The sequence below is a fragment of the Felis catus genome, chromosome C1 (genome assembly GCF_018350175.1).
Source record: "Felis catus isolate Fca126 chromosome C1, F.catus_Fca126_mat1.0, whole genome shotgun sequence".
Taxonomy (NCBI): Eukaryota; Metazoa; Chordata; class Mammalia; order Carnivora; family Felidae; genus Felis; species Felis catus.
In genome coordinates this window covers 96,813,600-96,827,659 of record NC_058375.1, presented here as the reverse complement: position 1 = coordinate 96,827,659, position 14,060 = coordinate 96,813,600, and the positions used below count along the sequence as shown (strand labels likewise).

Sequence of the window (14,060 nt, the reverse complement as noted above, 5' to 3'; positions counted from 1 at the left end):
AGACGCTCAACCGACTGAGCCACCCAGGCGCCCCAACATCATAACGTCTCTTAATAGTATCTGAGAAGAGGTCAAGCAATTAAAAAATAACATTTTCAGAGGACAGTGAGATTTCAGTGTGTGTGAATGTGTATGCCCAGAAACTAATCCAGCAGAATTAACACATCAATACTTGGGTAATGTAATGTCCAAATGGAACAGTTACAGAGAGATCTTTTGGAGAGGTTATCAATCCTCCAAACAGACTTCAGATTACAATTTTGCAATGAGGCAGTCAACTGCCCTAAAAGCCAAAATGAAGTGATGCCAAGTGACTTCACTGCACTTTAATTCCCAAACAGAATCCCTTACAGCTACACACTCTGACCACCTAAAAATTGCACCAGATCTCCAGGATTGGAACATTGCTTCAGTTAGTGCTAACTATACTCAGTTTACCTCCTGTCTCTCTCATTCCTTCCGCTCTCATCCCTTCCCTGAAAGGGGAAGTTGGGAGAAGCAAGCCAGGTCCTCTCTTTGCAGGAAAATGAGAAATCAACAGTTTCTAGTTCTGCTCAGGAAAAAAAGGCACGGTGAGCTCTCTCTCCTTTCTGTAAGCAAAGACTATCCCTCCAGAGCAAAAAATGATTTCAGTATGTCTGTAATTGGCTATTCTTATGAAATGGAAGAATACTTCAGAATCCCTATTGTGAGCTAAGAAAGTAATCCTGGAGAAATATTCATTATCTATCCATTCCCATTTCTATTTAACCAGTTGGGGGACTGAGAATGGGGGATGGTCAGAGAGAAAAAACTACTCTGTACAGACACACTACTCTGGCAGTTAAGATCAGGTTTATTTCTACTATGTGCTTCTGTTCTCATAGAAAATGTACAGAAATAGAGAAGAAAATGCTAGAGAACAAAAAGCACCCACAATCCCACGATACAAAGGAAATATTATCTGGGATGGTTTTCTCCTGCTCATGCTGTATATTCCCCAATCCCCAGGGGAATACAGCTGCTTGAATGTACTGCCCACCGCCACCTCAAAAACACCTCTTTAAATGATGTCTATTTCTTTACAAGGGGCAAAAATCTCAAGTGAAACACTGTTCCTGTAGTGATCTTCATTATAACACTTTCAGGAACACTGGTATCAAAAAGTGAGCCTTATGGAACCTCATAAATGAAAGAGGGAAATTTTTTGAAGGCATATAATACTGTACACAACTTTTAAAGACTTAAAAATCTACAGTTTTGGCTATTCTCTAAAAAAAATATACATTACAAAAAGTATTTCAAGAAGATAAAGAATATCTGAAGAGACCCAAAGCCAGAGATTGGAAAAAGTAAGTCGCTTATCTATATACCCTCAGAGTCATTTAGGATGAGCTCATTTTTAGAGGTGAAAGCCTAAAATAATCCTTATATAAAGTCAATCAGTTCATTCTACAGACTGACCTAATCCTGATAACAAAACTTAATAAAAATGGCCTCTCTAAATACAAAAGCTAAACCAATTTCACTTATGCAGATACACTTTTCTTTACAAAGAAAAAAAAATCTGGGGCGCCTGGGTGGCTCAGTCGGTTAAGCCACTGACTTCGGCTCAGGTCATGATCTCGTGGTCCATGAGTTCGAGCCCCACATCGGGCTCTGTGCTGACAGCCCAGAGCCTGGAGAACTGTTTCGGATTCTGTGTCTCCCTCTTTCTCTCTCCTCCCCTGCTCATGCTCTGTCTCTCTCTTCTCAAAAAATAAGTAAACGTTAAAAAAATTTAAAAAAAAAATCAGCAAATTGAATGTAGATATTAACTAAATTGATTGAAAGGAATAATATATTTGTAAATAATTCACCCAGAATTTCCAAGTTATTCTGGATGGATATCCTTCCAATTGTTTAGAAAGTATAACCCCAAAATGTTACAATGATGAAAAATGAAATCCAACCCCATAATCTTCTAGGTAGGTTATCTGGTCTTTTCTTAATATTAGGGGACTTAAGGATTGAAGCCTACACACACACACACACACACACCCTAAATGTAATACAACACTTCCAAAGTATTCATTTCCTGCCCCAACACGGACTAAACGAGGGTACTCATGACTCACACCTTATCTGCCATGCTATGCTACTGTGATGTCGTTCGCATCCATCACTCACCATCACTCCCTCCTTACCCATTTTATTTGGCCCAGGCACCTATGTCAGCACCAATCCATTAACATCCAATATGTCACATTATTGCCACCTGCTGCTGCAAAATGTTCTTCTTCTTTTAAGCAACTAACGTAACATTTAAAAATGCATTTGGGGGCACCAGGGTGGCTCAGTCGGTTAAGTGTCCGACTTCAGCTCAGGTCATGATCTCACCGCTTGTGAGTTCAAGCCCGGCATCAGGTTCTGTGCTGACAGCTCAAGGCCTGGAGCCTGCTTCTGATTCTGTATCTCCCTCTCTCTCTGCTCCTCCCCCACTTGCACCCTGTCTCTCTCTTTTAAAAATAAACATTAAAAATTTTTTACAAATGCATTTAGGGGCACCTGGGTGGCTCAGTTGGTTGGGGATCCAACTTCGGCTCAGGTCATGATCTCACAGCTTGTGGGTTGGAGCCCCGCATCGGGCTCTGTGCTGACAGCTCGGAGCCTGGAGCCTGCTTGGGATTCTGTGTCTCCCTCTCTCTCTGCCTTTCTCCCACTCATGCTCTGTCTCAAAAATAAATAAACAGGAAAAAAAAATGCACTTGGATTGGGGCACCTGGCTGGCTCAGTCAGTAGGGCGTGCGACTCTCAATCTCAGGGTTGGGAGTTCAAGCCCCACATTGGGCACAGAGATTACTTAATAAATAATAATTAACAAAATGTATTTGGATCATGATACTGTAAATCATTACTTTAAAAGAAATGAGGGCTACCTATATGAAGAAACATCATAGTAATCTGAGGAGGCATGTCACAGTAACCTAAGGGCTAGGACATTAGTTTGCAAGACATCATCCCTACCAACAGATGAGGGAAAGAACACAGATGTACTACCATACACAGATTATTAATCAGTTAAAACAACTTTTCCCACCCGTTATATAAGCGAACACTGACAATTCTACTCTTTCAACCTCAGGGACACTGGTGCCAAGTAATGTTAAAGGAGAAGAATGGGCGGAGATCGGCCAGTCACTTCAACTCCCAGGCAGCAGCTTGGGTAAAGAAAGGATCTTTACTACAGTGATCACGCTACACCATGCACAAGGCCTATTCTAACATTAAAACCTAATCCTGGGGCGCCTGGGTGGCTCGGTCAGTTAAGCATCTGACTCTTGATTTCGGCTCAGGTCATGATCCCATGGTTTGTGAGATCAAGCCCTGCACTGGGCTCTGCACAGACAGGGTGGAGCCTGCTTTGGGTTCTCTCCCTCCCCTCTCTTCTCTCTGCCCTTCCCCGGCTCATGCTGTCTCTCAAAAGTAAATAAGCAACAACAACCAAAACCCTGAATCCTTATTCTTATATACATCCTCAAGAAGTATTTGAGAATATTAGTCAAATTAGCTGTATATGCTCACATAGAAAATCAACAAAAAGCCCAACTATGATTTTCAGTACAGAGAATCATTCACAGTGCTCTAATTGCCTTTTCTCCACACTACTGCCTCAAAAGAAGCTTCTTGGCTGTATTTCAGTCCAACTGAAGAAAATGATTAAATGCATTATTTGCTCATTCTTTACCAGTATTTGTCTACTTAAAATATAGTGAATACTACCAAAACTAGCACCAGACTTATCTCCTATTATAGCTTATTTTCATTTTTAGTCACTTAAAGTTCCAATACCCATTTATGTGAACCTACCAAAATGCTACATTTGCATATTTTAAAAGGAAAGACTTAAAAGGCTATTTTCAACTACACTTCTAACCCTATTAGAATCAGTGTAAACAGGGGCGCCTGGGTGGCTCAGTCGGCTAAGCGGCCGACTTCGGCTCAGGTCATGATCTCACAATCCGTGAGTTCGAGCCCCGCGTCGGGCTCTATGCTGACAGTTCAGAGCCTGGAGCCTGTTTCAGATTCTGTGTCTCCCTCTCTCTGACCCTCCCCTGTTCATGCTGTGTCTCTCTCTGTCTCATAAATAAACGTTAAAAAATAAAAATTAAAAAAAAAAAAAAGAATCCGTGTAAATATACTGACGAGAATTGTCCTTTCACAATCAACATAAACAAAGAAAGAAAAAGTAAGTGTTCTGTGAGCTTAAGCACTTTGCCTTAAATATTTAAAAATAGTAGTTCTCACATTTATTTAGGTGATGGAGTACCAGAACCATTTATGAAACATTTACATGTGTAATTTTTTAAAGAATATTTAATTTTAAGTATCTGGAGCTGGTGTGATTAATAGGTTTCAATTATTTAATAATAGTTCTAGAAGAAAATGTAAATTGAATCCATTTTCTGAAAACTGGAAAATAATTATTACTTCATTAATTTATCGTCATAAGCGAACTCACTTATCTTAGCAATCGTTTCTCCCTCCGCCTCCCCCAGAATGGCTATCCACAAAAGACACACAATACCAAGTGTTGGTGAGGATATGGAGAAACTGGACTCCTCATACACTGCACTGCCGGCGGGAACACAAGGTGCTGCGGCCACTTTGGAAAACAGTCTAGCAGGTTCTCAAATGGCTAAACACAGACGTACCACAGTACTCAGCAATTCTGCCGCTAGGTATAGATCCAAGAGAACAGAAAACACATACTCACATACAAACTTGTATAACAGCATTATGCATAATAGTCAAGAAGGAGAATTGCTCACTTTCCTCCTGTATTATACTGTAGATTCCTTGAGTCTGGGGGTTAATATCTTTGTATTCCTCACAATGCTGTGGACATAAATGTCCATCAACTGGTGAATGGATGAACACAATGTGAAAGCCACACAGCGGAACGTGATCCCACTCTGAAAAGGAATGAAGAGCTAATACTTTGCTAAGACAATGCATGAACCTTGGAAACACGCTAAGTGAAAGAAGCCCAGACACAAAAGGCCACATATTGTAGAAACCCACACGAAATGCCCAGAAGAGGTCAACCGATAGGGACAAACAGATTACTGGTTGCCAGGGACTCGGCAAAGATAAGAAAGGCAAGTTCTTGCTAGTGAACATCAGTCTCTTTGTGGGGTGGTAAAAAGTCTCCTGGAATTATAGATTGGTGATAGCCACACAACTTTGTGGATATACTAAAAGCACTGAATCACACACTATTAAAAGGTAAATTTTACTATATATAATTATAGCTCAATTTTTTAAAGTATCGAACAAACATACAAAAAGTACAGGTGGTAACACTTACAGAGATATTAAATGAAGCCTCTTAAATATTTTATCTATCATGAAACTTGCTCACCCATATGCCTGGTACGTATGTGTTTATGACGTAAACATTTTTATTAAAAGTAACGTCACAACTAGTAACCCATAACTTTTACCACTTTTCAATGTACCCATCAAAAGTTTAGATTAAAAAAGACTTAAAAAGAAGTGCTGCAAATGAAAACAAAACCAAGTATGGGATTAAACCAATTACCCACACTATTCCCTTAGGGTGGTTCACGAATCACTGGTAAATTTTGAGCACCGTAAAAGATCCCGATTCCAGACTGACTTACACAAGGTAAATATCATAACTTTTTGACACCGATTTCTACCAACAAGTCAATGACTGTTTGTTTTTATTCTGTACCACAATAAATGTCTAAAACCTAATATTGAAGCTTTTGCTAGGTCTCAATTCTATCAATTCCCTTCTGGGGAAAAAAAAAAAATTTCTACAGGAACTCAGAACAACTGCATGTAATAACTTAAGATCTTACTAACTCAAATTAATATTACTGGAGGACTGTATGAATTATTACTACATTAAAATAATAATGTGTGAATTATTAATATACTAAAATAATCTTACTATTCCTACTACACAGAGTAATTCACTTTAATCCTAGCAAAGTATACTGAATTGCCAAGCCAGCATCTGCCTTGGTCTAAAGTCAACAACTATTCTCCAAGCAGTTATTTCCACAGTATTGTGAGGAATACAAAGATATTAACCCCCAGATTCAAGGAATCTATAGTATAATACAGGAGGAAAGTGAGCAGGTAATATAAACTGGGGACAGACTATAAATGTTGAGAATCTTACAGTTTAACCTATATGAGGAAACCATTAAGGGATGTGAATCATCAACTCCTATGTTAGGCAAGCAGAGTACAGGTACAGGAAGACCAGCCAGGAGACTCACACAACAGTCCGGATGATAAGGATGGACAATCTAAATTAAATAATGGCAGGGGAAGGACAGATGAGGAAAGGTTCCTGCATCTTATTTATAAGGTAGAACCAACGGGATTTGGGTGGCTGCATAGAGAGGAGGCAATGTCACTTAGAAGTTAAGGCTTGCTAGGATTTGAAAACACATTCCTGGGTTAGAGGTTTGGCCCTGACCCATTTCAGCTGTTGATGTCGGGCAAGGACTTCATGTCTACGGGTTTCCGTTTCCTCTGTAAAATGGAGATAATAATAGTGTCTACATGTCATAGGGTTGTTGTAAGGATTGAATACATGTAAAGCCTGCTACATAGAATGACAAGGTTAACCATAATCTCACAGACCATGACAGGAAATACAGGAAGAACTGTAAATGGGGATAAGCATGGAGATTAACTAAGTATACTCGATTTCTGCTTGGGCCCCACAGACAGAATCTGTAAGTCTAGAGAATGGTGAATGCCACAACAGGATTTGTGGAAGTAAATTAAAATATAACAAAAAATCTCCAGCTATGAAAGGCCTTGAACACCATGCTACAGGATTTGGACTTAATAAAAAACCTACTGTCTCCTAAATATAGAGTTCGGAGTTTATCTACTGTATCGTGCTATTTATTTCCTAGGTGAGAAAACTAAGACGCGCAAAATGAAGAGACATCCCAAAAGTCACACCACTCATTGATATACATGGTATAAGCATGTTAATAGATTAAACGCTGGCTCTCTACTCCTCCCCATTCAACAGACAGCCGCATCTTCTGACGCCAATACCAGCCAAGTCCCCAAGACATGATGCTGAAGGTTGGAGTAAACAGATTTGGCCGTCCAGGGTGCCTGTTCACCTGGGCTGCTTTTAACCCTGGCAAAGTAGATATGTCACCACCAATTATCCCTTCATTCTCCTCAACTATATGCTCTACCTATTCCAGTATGATTCCAGCCATAGCAAATTCAATGGCACAGTCAAAGATGAGAATGGCTAAACTTTTCCCCAATGGACAGCCCATCTCCTCTTCCAGGAGTGAGATCACACCAACATCAAATAGGGTGATGCTGGTGCTGAGTATGCGGTCAAGTCTTCACCACCATGGAGAAGGCTGGGGCTCACTTGAAGGGTGGGCCCAAGAGGGTCATCATCTCTAACCCTTCTCCTGATGCTCCCATGTTTGTGATGGGCATGAACCACAAGAAGTATGGTAACTCTCTTGAGATTGTCAGCAATGCCTCTTGTACCACTAACAGCGTGGCTCCTCTGGCCAAGGTAATCTTGATAACTTTGGCAACATGGAAGGACTCATGACTCATGACTCCATGCCATCACTGCCACCCAGAAGACCATGGACGGCCCCTCTGGAAAGCCGTGGCATGACAGCTGAGGGGCCACCCAGATCATCATCCCTGCTTCTACTGGCACTGCCACGGTGTAAGAAAGGTCATCCGTGAACGTAACAGGAAGCTCACAGGCATGGTCTTCTGGGTCCCTACCCCCAACGTGTCAGTCATGGGTCTGAACTTCTGCCTAGAAAAAGCTGCCAAACACCACGACATCAGCAAAGAGGGGAAGCAGGCACTAGAGGGCTCCTTTAAGGGCATCCTGGACTACACTGAGGACCAGGTTGTCACCTGCAACTTTAATAAGTGATACTTACTCTTCCACCTCTGATGCTGAGGCTGAATTGCTCTCAATGACCACTTTGTCAAGTTCTTTTCCAGGTATGACAAATAAATTTGGCTCAGCTACTAGGTGGTGGGCCTTATGGTCCACATGGCCTCCGAGGAATAAGAGCCCCCTGGACCACCAGCCCCAGCAACAGCAAGAGGTAAAGAGAGGCCCTCAGCTGCTGGGGAGTCCTTGCACCAACTCATCCCCCAACACAGTGAGACTCTCCCGACCTCCACAGTTTCTAGCCCAGACCCCCTTGAAGAAGGGGAGGGGCTTGGGGAGTCCTACCTTGCCAAGTACCATCAATAAAGTATATTGTCCACAGCAAAAAAAAAAAAAAAAAAAAAAAAAAAAAAAAAAAAATTAAATGCTATTCATACTCTTCATTTGCTTAACAAAACTGAATCCTTAAATGAAACTTCCTTCTCTCTCCATCATTATGGTAATGGAAAATTTGAAAGTACTGGCATAAAAATTAAAAGGATTTAATGTAATGAAGTAATGATGTTTATAACATAGGTTTTCAACAAATATCATTAAATCTCTTCTTTAAAAAATAAGCAAGTACAGAATTTTAGGAAAAATTTTTTCACTGATGATATGATCAATTTTTGTTTATCTTATTTTGAAATTAAAAGAATTTTTAGTATAGTTGACAAATTTTATGTTTTATTCTTTTTAAGTTTATTTATTTTTGAGAGACAGAGAAAGCGAGTGGGGGAGGGGCAGAGAGAGTGGGAGAAAGAATCCCAAACAGACCCCTACTTTAAGCACGGAGCTGATGTGGGACTCGAGCTCCCAAACCGCAAGGTCAGCATCTAAGCCGAAACCAAGAGTCGGATGCTTAACCAACTGAGCCACCCAGGTACCCCAAGACATGACAAATTTTAAATATGAAAATGTGTCTTGAATGGTAATTTTAAAATTGTTTTAGTCAAGTAAATATATTTCCTAAAATACATGTTACAGAACTGTAACATTTGTTTTATTTTGAGAAATATAGTTACAGAGACAGTAACAGGTATAAGAAGCTTTCTTTCTGTAGTCCTAAGACCCCAGTACACAAAGACACTGTATGAATTAATGGAGTATCTAGAAGACTCTGTTGTAAATCTCTAAATGCCAATAATGACCACTACTTTTTTCGCTTTCCTTTTTCTTTTTATAATTTACTCCTTTCAGTGCATGCAGCCTTCCTTCTGGGTCCACTTCCGTACTAAGCTTCATATGCTTCTGCCAGAATGGTGCTTACCCAGAACAAAGCTTCTCTCTCAGTACTCAACAAGGCACCACTCCTATATTCTGTACATAAAACATTTCAACTCTAATCAGAAGCAAAGCTATATGGGCAAAAAATAAGACCAGCCAATGGGCAAAAGTTTTTGTAGACATCATAACCAGAACAATACAATAAATGATATGCGATGCCAAGGCCTCAGAATCCTAGCTTTTAGTTTAAAAATAAGTTATATTTTATAAAGAAGCTTGAATGCTTTGATGAAAGAATCTCCTTCCAGATCCGTGGTATCATAAGAACTATCTTCATTTAGTTCTTGAATCAGAGTAAAAATATGTTTTTAATTTACTGCACACCATTAACATAAGAATATGAATACCAAAGTTTATGAACTCTTTTGCAACCTAATTTAATCATACCCACACATTAATAAATGTTTGATTATTCTTGTTTTCATTTCAGACAAATTATATTGGACTTGATGTCCATAAAATTTTAAGATATTTCAGTTTACTTCTAAGAAAACCCCATGTTGTGGTTTGCAACATCTCTCATTACTGAGGAAGAAAATTGCTGAGCCAAAAGAAACTAATTACAAAGAGATGAAGCAGTATAAAGAAATAATCTATGGGTATAAATTTTCAATTGTTGGTCCTGTAAGGGAAAATGGAACAGATTATTTTAAGTACTCAACAGTGAACTTTTAGCCTAAGTAGGCCATCCTCCTGACTACCATCTATTCAAGCAAAGGAGGAGGACTTTTAGGACAAGAAAGCCTGCCTTTTCTTACCAGAAGACCACGACAGGAAGGGTCAGCAGCACTTTACTTTGCATTTAAATGGTCCTACAACTAAACTGGGCCAAGAAGCACCCTGATAGAAAAATTGTTAAAAACTGATCGATGATCGATTTTACCTGAAAGAATTCAAACAAGAACTGAACAAAAACAAAAAAACCCGTTTCATAACAGACATGAAGTGCCAATTGAAAATTATATTTACAGGGGCGCCTGGGTGGCTCAGTCGGTTGAGTGTCCGACTTTGGCTCAGGTTGTGATCTCGTGGTCCGTGAGTTCGAGCCCCGCATCGGGCTCTGGGCTGATGGCTCAGAGCCTGGAGCCTGCTTCCGATTCTGTGTCTCCCTCTCTCTCTGCCCCTCCCCCGTTCATGCTCTGTCTCTCTCTGTCTCAAAAATAAATAAACATTAAAAAAAAAAAAAAAAGAAAATTGTATTTACATACACCCAAGTGAAATTTACTTTATTGAAATAACATTTTTCACTAATTCCAAGTGCCAAGACATGTAATGCTAATCTGAGAATGCAGACTCTATGGGTTAACCAATTATTTTTTGGGAGTGACCTTGGTATGACTTACCACAACAAAATCAACTTTTCAGTAACACAGATGGTAGACCAGACACTGCCAATGTTTTAAGCTTGGAAAACGCTTTTAATTTTTTTTTTATTTCCCCATGCTGTGCTTACTGTTTTACATATGTCTCTGACTGCCAAAGAATTGTTAACTAATCGGCATGAGATTCATTTTGTTAGTACACAGCTGGGTACTTTAGTCATATAACATCTGCTTCTCAACCTATCTTCTGCCTTTGCTTCATCTACCTCACAACGGTTTCTAAAAGTTGTCACATTAAAGCATATATGCCTCCCAATATTTGGAAGTTGGACCCGATCATCATCGCTATGTGTATTATTATTTTCCAAAATTATCAGTGGCTTCTGAATAACTAAAAACCATTCAGTAAACCTAAGTTGTGGAAAATCTGGCATTAACATCAATTTGTAAAACACAGAGGAGCCAAAGAATGAAGCTTAATGAGAGTCATGCAATAAACAGAGGTGCCCGGGTGGCTCAGTCGGTTGGGCGGCCGACTTCCGCTCAGGTCATGATCTCATGGTTCGTGGGTTTGAGCCCCGCATCGGGCTCTGTGCTGACAGCTCGGAGCCTGGAGCCTGCTTCGGAATCTGTGACTCCCCCTCTCTCTCTGCCCGCTTCCCAGCTCATGCTCTGTCTCTGTCTCTCAAAAAATAAATAAACGTTAAAAAAAAATTTTTTTTTTAAGTCATGCAATAAACAGACATTATTCTTTGCATATATATCTCTAAGCTCTCTGAGTGAAGCTCTAATGGAAAAACAACTGAAGCTTCAAAATGTGAATATTAAAAAGAAAAAATTATATGATGTACACACAGGAAAGAACATTCTGCATTCTGCATTCTGCATTCAAGGCTCAGATCTTCTGTACACTTTACTTTTTAATATAGAGGGACTAATTAACCAGTCCCTGAGTCACTTCAGATGAGTGTTACTCCAGCATCCTACCAACACACAGAAAGGTGAGGCTCAAACATAGACATTCAACTCACGTTGCACACTATTCCAAGTGTGTGTTTCCAAATGGGTTGGAAGTCAATGAATATCTCTGTATAGGAATAACGTATGAGGGTAGTTAGGTCTCAGGTCAGGCTCCAAAATGTGAATGAAGTAGAGACCTAATGACGGTATATAATACAAACACCCTTCCTACCACTGTCTGTAGAGCAAATTCTGCTCTAGAAATGAGCAGAACGAGCGTGACAGACACGTCCCCCCTCACCTGCAAAGCAGAAGGAGCTCCACAGTCCAGTTTCCCTTTCCTCCCCCATCAGCCAAAAACCAACAGGATGAGCAGGTGGAAGGAGGTCTAATAATTGTAAAAAATTCCAACACCAAGAAGCTGGGTGGTAGGAGGCAGAACTAAAGAAGATCCTGTTGTTCTGAGTCCGATGAGGGGGGCAGGGGAAGTCCCAAACATAAGATACTAAGGGAGAAGTAGTGACTTTGGGAACACCACCAACTTCGGGCTGTGGAAGCTGAAGCTTTTGGTCTCTCTCAAAAGACAGCAACACCTCAAACCACCCAAAGGACTCCAATGACGCTATAAGGTTGTGTTGCTGTCTGTCTAGGGTAATTGTCGTCCATCTGGCTTTTGTTGTTTGGTGTGTTGGCTGGGGGAGGTGGGCGGTGGGGGTAAGGGACGCAGTCAGAAGCTGTAGCAGTTTTTTGTAAGAGTGGATAAGCCAATGCGATCAGAAAAATGACTGAAAAGTTGTTTTGCGAGATGTTAGCACCTAGATAATTCTAGAAGGACAAGAAGGACATAGCGGATCTGCTCTTGGCCTTACCTTGATAGGGATTAAAAGTGAGCACACTCACTGGTTCACTGCCTCAGCCTAATGAGGGGACAAGCACACCTGGTGACTGTTTTCGGTGCTCTGTCCTCACGCATAGCAGCCACCCAACTACTGCGGAAGGTACGACAGTTTTATGGGAGGGACCGGTGTGCTCGTCCCTTGTGGAGGTGAAAGATGAAGAATGATTACTGGTCTGAGGCCCATCCCATCCCCCCATGTCACAGTCGTCCTCATAGCTGGGGTAATGGCGGGACTGTGGCTAGGAGAGCAGTTAGCTATTACTGTGGTCCACGCCTCCTTGCTTTCTCCAGCTCTTGACATGATGCGGGAGACTTCAGAGATACCCTGCCACTATGAGAAAAAGAAACTTAAGTCACTGAAGACGATTCGCCAGACTTATGTGAAGCCATTTATTTTTTTTAAAACATTTTTTTTTCCAACTTTTTATTTATTTTTGGGACAGAGAGAGAGAGAGAGCATGAACGAGGGAGGGGCAGAGAGAGAGGGAGACACAGAATCGGAAACAGGCTCCAGGCTCCGAGCCATCAGCCCAGAGCCCGACGCGGGGCTCGAACTCACGGACCGCGAGATCGTGACCTGGCTGAAGTCGGACGCTTAACCGACTGCGCCACCCAGGCGCCCCAATGTGAAGCCATTTAAATCTTCCTTTGCTTGAACCTTTGTTAGTCGGTCTTTCTTTTGCCTATAGCTAAATATAGCGTGATCCGATACGACTGCCATCTATAAAGCAGCACCATAAAACCCTCTTTCTACATTATTTTGATTCTCACTGCAATCGCCTGAAGTAGGCAGTGTTATTACCACATTTTTCAAAAGGGAAAACAGATTTATGGAGATGATCAAACTTGCCAACAGTTGGTGAAATGGAAAATTAGAATTTAAACCCAGATCTGTCTGAGGTCCAAGTCCATGTTCTTTCTGCTACCTTGATGCCCACCATCAACCGCTCCATCCTTATGACTGAGGAAGCAGCGAAGTCAAAGGAAATCGCCAGAGACTAGAGTCAAACCAGGCCTGGGTTTAAATCCTGACTCTACTACTTACTAACTATATATCACTGGGCAAATCAACTTCAGTTTTCTGAAGTATAAAATGGAGAGAATAACATGTCCTTCCAAAATTGTTGCGGCAATTGAATTCATTCGGGTGTTTCCAAAATAACTAAGCATGTTCCCTGGCATGTGAGATGTTCAAACTTCAGTTTCCCTTCCCCCTCTCCGTTCTATCATTTAAGTGCTCTGCGCAAAGCATGGAGAGAGAGAGAAAGAGAGAAAAGAGTCCATTTGTGTTCTCACAAAGCTCATGGCCAAGGGAGGTGACAAATAATACCATACAGTCATCTTAGAGGCTTACGTACGATGCTGGGAAACACAGAAGAGGAGAGATCATGAAGTGACTGGAGGAAATGACCTCTGAACAGGCTTAAAGGAGCTTGCCCAGCCATGAGAAAGGGCGGGGCAACAAGCACAAGAGTGCTCCAGGCAGTGGGAACAGTCTGTGCAAAGGCACAGAGGAAGAGAAAACAAGATATACTTCAGGAACTACAAATCATTCAATATAACTGGGGCTCATCGAAGAGTGACCAGAGAAGGGGCTCGAGAGTTAGGCAAGGAAAAGACTACAAAAATCCTTATACAGGGGCAC

The 14,060-nt window shown here is 41.0% G+C and overlaps 1 protein-coding gene and 1 pseudogene across 3 annotated transcripts in view; one reads left to right on the top strand and one right to left on the bottom strand.

Annotated features, from left to right (window-relative positions):
- MAGI3 (membrane associated guanylate kinase, WW and PDZ domain containing 3) overlaps nt 1–14,060 on the bottom strand; it is a 249,424-nt gene that overhangs the window by 178,837 nt on the left and 56,527 nt on the right. The window lies entirely within an intron of this gene.
- On the top strand, nt 7,335–7,779 carry LOC123379006 (annotated as a pseudogene).